This window comes from Callospermophilus lateralis, chromosome 7, assembly GCF_048772815.1.
Source record: "Callospermophilus lateralis isolate mCalLat2 chromosome 7, mCalLat2.hap1, whole genome shotgun sequence".
In the NCBI taxonomy this organism is placed as follows: domain Eukaryota; kingdom Metazoa; phylum Chordata; class Mammalia; order Rodentia; family Sciuridae; genus Callospermophilus; species Callospermophilus lateralis.
In genome coordinates, this window is record NC_135311.1 from 65,399,318 (window position 1) to 65,405,317 (window position 6,000).

The 6,000-nt window shown below is 42.2% G+C and overlaps 1 pseudogene; it reads right to left on the bottom strand.

Annotated features, from left to right (window-relative positions):
* Positions 1–5,392: 5,392 nt before the first annotated feature.
* Positions 5,393–6,000, bottom strand: LOC143404373 (COMM domain-containing protein 2 pseudogene; annotated as a pseudogene).

Genomic DNA, 6,000 nt, shown 5'->3' on the forward strand with positions numbered 1-6,000 from the left:
AGAGGCCTGGGCACTCTGCTTCCCTAGGAAGGCCTCACACTTCTCCGTTTCTCATTGTGGTCCACCCCTCTGTACTATAAACCCTCACCAAAGATCCTCAGATCACCTCTCGTTTTGCATTCTCCATGCCAGCCCCAGGACAACCAGAACTTTGGAAGGTCCCATTCCAGCTCATGGGCAGATCTCTTCCTGAGAAGTTGTCTCCATCAACCTCTCTCACTCTGATATGTGTCCTCTCTGCCTCCAAGAAACAGAATATAACAGCAAATGATGCACACACTCACCACTGACAGGCAGAGTTGGGGCTAGAGGCTGGGTAGATTGAGAGTCCTTGGGGGCGTTTCCAGGAAGGTCTCCTGGAGCAAGGTCCCTGAGCTGTGCCAATGGCAGATGTTACTTTACATTGCAAGACATGGCTTGCAGCCTTCTTGCTTAGGTAGCTGGAATATTCTTCCATTTTTATTTTTAGAGCCAGAGTAGAGATGATCAATGTAATTTCAATGCTCTGATCATAAACCTCCATGTTAATATTTCCCCTTTAAATTGAGTATTTATGAGTCCTTTAAGAACCACCTGGATATTCTACCTTGAGGTCCCAAAGTCATTTAGCTATAAATTATTGAACATTCTCTTAGACCTTTTTCCTTGGTCTGGACTTGATTATTTCTAATGATCATAAATGCCGCTCTAACATTCCAGACATGCACTGTTAAAGTCACGCCATCAGCCAGAATTGAAGCAGGGTACCCAGTCACCCATGTGTCCCCAGCCCAGTGCTGAGAGGTGTAATGACCTTCACACCTTTTATTATACAGGAGAGAGGGTGAGGAGGATGCTGTGTGAGGGGTCGGACCTCATTGGGTATCTCTGTCTTACCTTCTGGAAACATGTGCTGGCCTCTCACCGAACTCCGTGAGCAGTGCCTGGTGATAACTCTGAAGCCAGTTCCTTATAAACATATTTAAAACTGGTATATAGCATGGTCCCAAAAGCAATGTGGGCTCCTCCTTACCTTCAGAGGTCAGGACAGAGGAGTTTTGCCAGGCTGCCATGCAGCCGTCTCTACAACCTGGTGCGGCTCAGACTCACTCCTGTGCTGGAGCCAGGCCCAGGCTCTCATCCCTACTACTCCTGACACCTCCTGACAGGCCTGTCTTCACACAGCTCTTCTGGCAGACTGAGCAGCTGCAGATACTGGCGCTGAGTCCATCAGAAGGTGCAGGCTGCCAAAGCACAGTTACAGGGAGGCGAGAGGCAGGGCAACCTCTGACTGGGCTCTGACCTTTTCTGTTCTGAGCTCTATTCCAGAGCCAGTGACCTGACAGAGCAGTGGCCCAGGCAACCATCTTCTCCTCATGTGATCTCACAAACCAGAGATGCTTTTACTCCCTTAAAAACTCCTGATGTATTTCTGAGCTTAATTTGCAAACATTTGTGTCTGGGGCTACGGGGGGCCCCCTGATCCAGCACTTGCAGCTCTTCACCTGGGTACCTGTCCAGTGCTGTCTAGTCAAGCTGCAGCTCTTGAAGGTTGTTTCCCACCCCCTGGATTATGCCTCCTCCATCCTAAGAAACTCAAATAAATCATCAGCCAGGAGGAGATGGGAAGTCCATAACAAGAAAGCAGAAAAGAGTGAAAGGAAGTCTTTAACCTCACCCTGCCTCCAGAAAAGGAGGAGGAATTGGAAGATTTGAACTGCAAGTTAGATTTAGAAACTTTTGCCCTTCTGTTTCTTTCCAAATAAAGTGTGATAATCTCCAAAAGAACTTTTATTGAAGTCATAATAACTAGGCTTTCTATAACTATGTCATGAATTAATGAAAGATTAAATTTTCAATTTGCTTTTAAATCATCATTAGGTTTATTAATATTAACATTACTCTGCTCATGAATACCTTTTAGATGGTTTGCTGTGACACTGTGAACTAAGGGGAAAAATGTTATTTGCTAATTACTTTAGGTGAAATTCAATAGATCCTCACTTTTTGTTTAAAAACAGATAAAATAAAACCAAGAAGATGTTCATGGGACTATACCAGCATTTTTGAAACTTGAAGACAGAGGTGAGTGCAACTGGCCCCATGGAACAACTCATGAGAAGTCTGTGGGTTCCATAGTAACCATCAATCCTGCTCTCTAGAAAAGCTGTGCCACCAACAGACATGGCACAAGGAACCAGAGAATGAGAAGCAAAGTTTCCTGAACAGTCCTCTGGGAGGAAAGGCACAGATCACCCATTGCTTTTATTGTAAAAAAAAAAAAAATTGGAGTAAGGGTACCAGGGATTGAAATCAGGGTCACTCAACCACTGAGCCACATTCCTGTCCTTTTTTGTATTTTATTTAGAGACAGGGTCTCACTGAGTTGCTTAGCATCTCACTTTTGCTGAGGTTGGCTTTGAACTCAGGATCCTTCTGCCTCAACCTCCTGAGCTGATGGGATTACAGGAATATGTCACCATGCCCATAATCACTCATTGATTTTAACCTTCTCTCAAGCCATCCAATGATTAACAAAGATTTTTCTGCAGCAAAGGGTTCCCAGGCTCTGCAAAGCTGGCACATCAAAGGACCAGGGGTTCCAGTCTGCTCACCATCACTACTTATCACAACCTACCTAATCACCAGCTTGAAATCCTGGGTCCCACCAGACACCACTGAGCAGCTTCCCCTCTTGGTCTCCACACATCACAGTCAGCACATTTGCTTCCAAATGCCTCACCTTTCTCCAAAGCCACCAAGAAGGGCATCAAACTGCCTTGCGACTGCCAGTCTGTCCTCTTGCTCATCTGTCCTCTACCCTCTGCCCTGTACTCTTTGTACAAAGCAGATCTGGTTGTGCTCTTCACCTGCTTGAAACTAACTTTAAATCAGAGCTCAGACACCTGCAGCCTGAGAGCATCCTGTCCCGCAGGGAGTCTCAGACCTGCACTGAGAACCCCTTGGTGAGCCTTCAGATATGTCCTTTCCTAAACTCATTCTAAGGCCAATAAATGTGGATGTCTGGGGGTGAGATCCAGGCACTAAGAACTTCCCAGGTGACTCCAGGGACAGCCAAGATTCCACAGTTCTGTTTGCTGGTCAGATGACTGAAAAATGAGCACAGGTGTGGGAATGTGCCTCTCCTCAGCATGTGGCCTTTGTTTTCCTCTTCCACCCCCATCCACTGCCACCAGAAATCCATGCACATCATTGAAACATTGATTACTAATTTTCTCATGTTTCAAAAGATCTCAGATGGCAAAGATTCAATTGCCCATAACTCACATTGATAACACACTTACATTGTCCATACTGGCCTGCTTTTATTAAGTTTTTAGTTATTTCCCATAAACCTACCTTGAAAATTCAAGTGTAACAACTTTCATGAAAGTATACACTTTCCCCTGCCTCCTTCCACCTTTAGGAGTCCTTATTCTCTCACATTCTTTGAAGTTTTATGGAAGCTGCTAGTATTCCTAACATTATATGTGTATGTGTATGTGTTTGTTTGTGTGTACAAATGCATATAAATGTATAGCATATAAGTGATCCTTTAATTTAACAAAAATATTCTGTTGAATGTATCTACATTCTGTGTAGTCTGGGAAGAGATAAGGAGAGAGAGAATGGGAGAGAGATTAGTTTTGATGTGTTGTTTCATATTATGGGAACAGACAATCAGAAATCCATGGCACTTGTCAGCAGGCCGGAAATTTAGGAAAAAGTAGATGTTGCAATCTCGAGTCAATTCCATAAGTTAGCAGGTTGACAACTCAGATGAGTCTTCTATTTTGCTACCTTGAGAAGAATCCTTTCTGCTTCAGGAACCTCAGTTCTTGCACTTAAGGCCGTCAACTGATTAGATGAGGCCCACCTACACTATAAAGGGTGGCCTATGTTACTCAAAGTCAATGTCAATCACAGCTAAGAAGTATTTTTCCACATCTAGACTGATGCTTAACCAAACAACTGGGGACCATAACCTTGCCAGCTGGACACATAAAAATAGGCATCAAAGAGTGGTGGTCCTTAAACTCACCCACTGTGCTCACTGGTTTTGACTGGAGTCAGCCTGTGGATGTACCTGGTTGCATTGATCACTCTCCTGCTTATGCACTTTTGAGAGATCTCCAGGTTTTTGCTGCTCTGAACCTCATTGCTACGAGCTTTAGGCACAGGCCTCCCTTGTGTGGGACTGTACCTGGTATATGTGCAGGGAATGTGGCTGCTGGTCACAGGGCATATGAGAGGTGAGCCCAGGGATCACACCCAGCTCTCTTCCTAGAAGCAGCATCAGTTGCCACAAGTGTCGGTCACATGTGAGATGCCCTTGGTCTAGTCTCCTTGGAGGTGTCCAGGCACTTTCTCATGGTCTCTTAGCTGTTGGCAATAAAACCTTCAGAAGCTATTTCATTATGAGGTCTATATTTATTGTCATTGATAATGTTATATTCCTTTTCTGTGTTTGATAGTCATTTGTATTCCTTTGTAAAATTTCTGGTCATATATTTTGGTCATTTTTAACTAGATTAATTATATTTTTCTTACCAATTTGTAGGTTATCTTTACATATTTTCAATTTTCAAGTGTGTTAGTTATATTGAAACCTCTATCAGTTATATTGAAAATATATTCTTAAATTTCAAAACATTTTTAGTTTAAGACATCTTTCTACCCCAGATAATCAAGCATTGATTACATTATTCTTGTATCCATTATTTATAAATGTAAATGACAGTGTGTCTCTTAGTTGCTTTTGGTACATAGGAAAAATTAATCCTTGTGAAAATATTATTAACAATCACACAAAATTGAGTACTACTTAAGTCAATGAATCATAAGTCAAACTTCAGCAATATGGTAAAAAACTACTGACCTTTACATTCAAAGAAAAATTCATGAACTTCCTATAACAATATGGGCATATAATTTAAAAAAAACTCATACTCACTTTACATTATTCTGTAGCTAGTAACATCATGAGATGCTTTTAAAAGTCAGAAATATTGTACTATTTAGAAATACTCTGAATAGGAAAGAAATTAGCTGTAAATTTTATTCTCAAAATTGATCAATAAAGAGGAAAATACTAGTTAAGCAGACAAAAATGTACCAAAAACAGGGTATTGCTCATATATACAGAAGATATGAACAGTATAGATTTATTTCTAGTTGATTCAATTCTTTTTACACATTTAAAATACAAAATTACATTTCAATCTGTCAAGAAGCTGACCACATTTAGCATCAGAAAAGGAACTTGACTTTAGCTTCTGATCATGACCTCAATATCCTGGAATAGGAAAAGGAATTTCATGGAATCTAGATGCATTTATCAACACCAATTAATAAAAGTTAATTCTGAAAAGTAATTCCTGAATGTCATCCATTCACAAATGAGTCAAAGGCATTAGGACCTTAACACTTGGCACCACTTGAAGTTGTGAACTACTCTCCTACAGTGGTTGGTTTTCATCTCGTCCAAGGATTGTTACAGTTGCTGAACTAGATGAAGTAGGGTGGCTGAGGCTGTCTGCAGAACTTTGTTGTTGTGGTCTCCATTCTGATTTAGGTGTAGTTTTATAGTCACTGCTGGCTTTATCTGTTGCCTGAGACTTCTGCTTGCAGGCTGTACATCTAGTCGCCACTCAAGGCTGTGATAACTGGGAAGGCTGGGTGCCAATTCACCCAGAATAGTCCTGATCTCTTTTCTGTTGTCCAGGTAAAGCTGAAGCAATAATTTGTTCAGTTCTTCAGAGAATCCCAGAACAAAAACAGAGTCTTGGAAACCCACTTCAGAAATCATGAGCTTGGAGCTCTCAGTGAGCAGGTAGGTCAACCCTTCCACACCATGCTGGACAGTGTTACTGCTCATGTTGAGCTTCCTGGCGGCACCCTCATAGACCTTGGGGATGGTCCCTTGCCTCAGGAACTCCACCCTGATCCACCCAAACTCCACCACCACTTTGGCAGGAAGGCCAGGTGCTCCTTATGCTCTTCCGACAAGTCCAGCAGCAT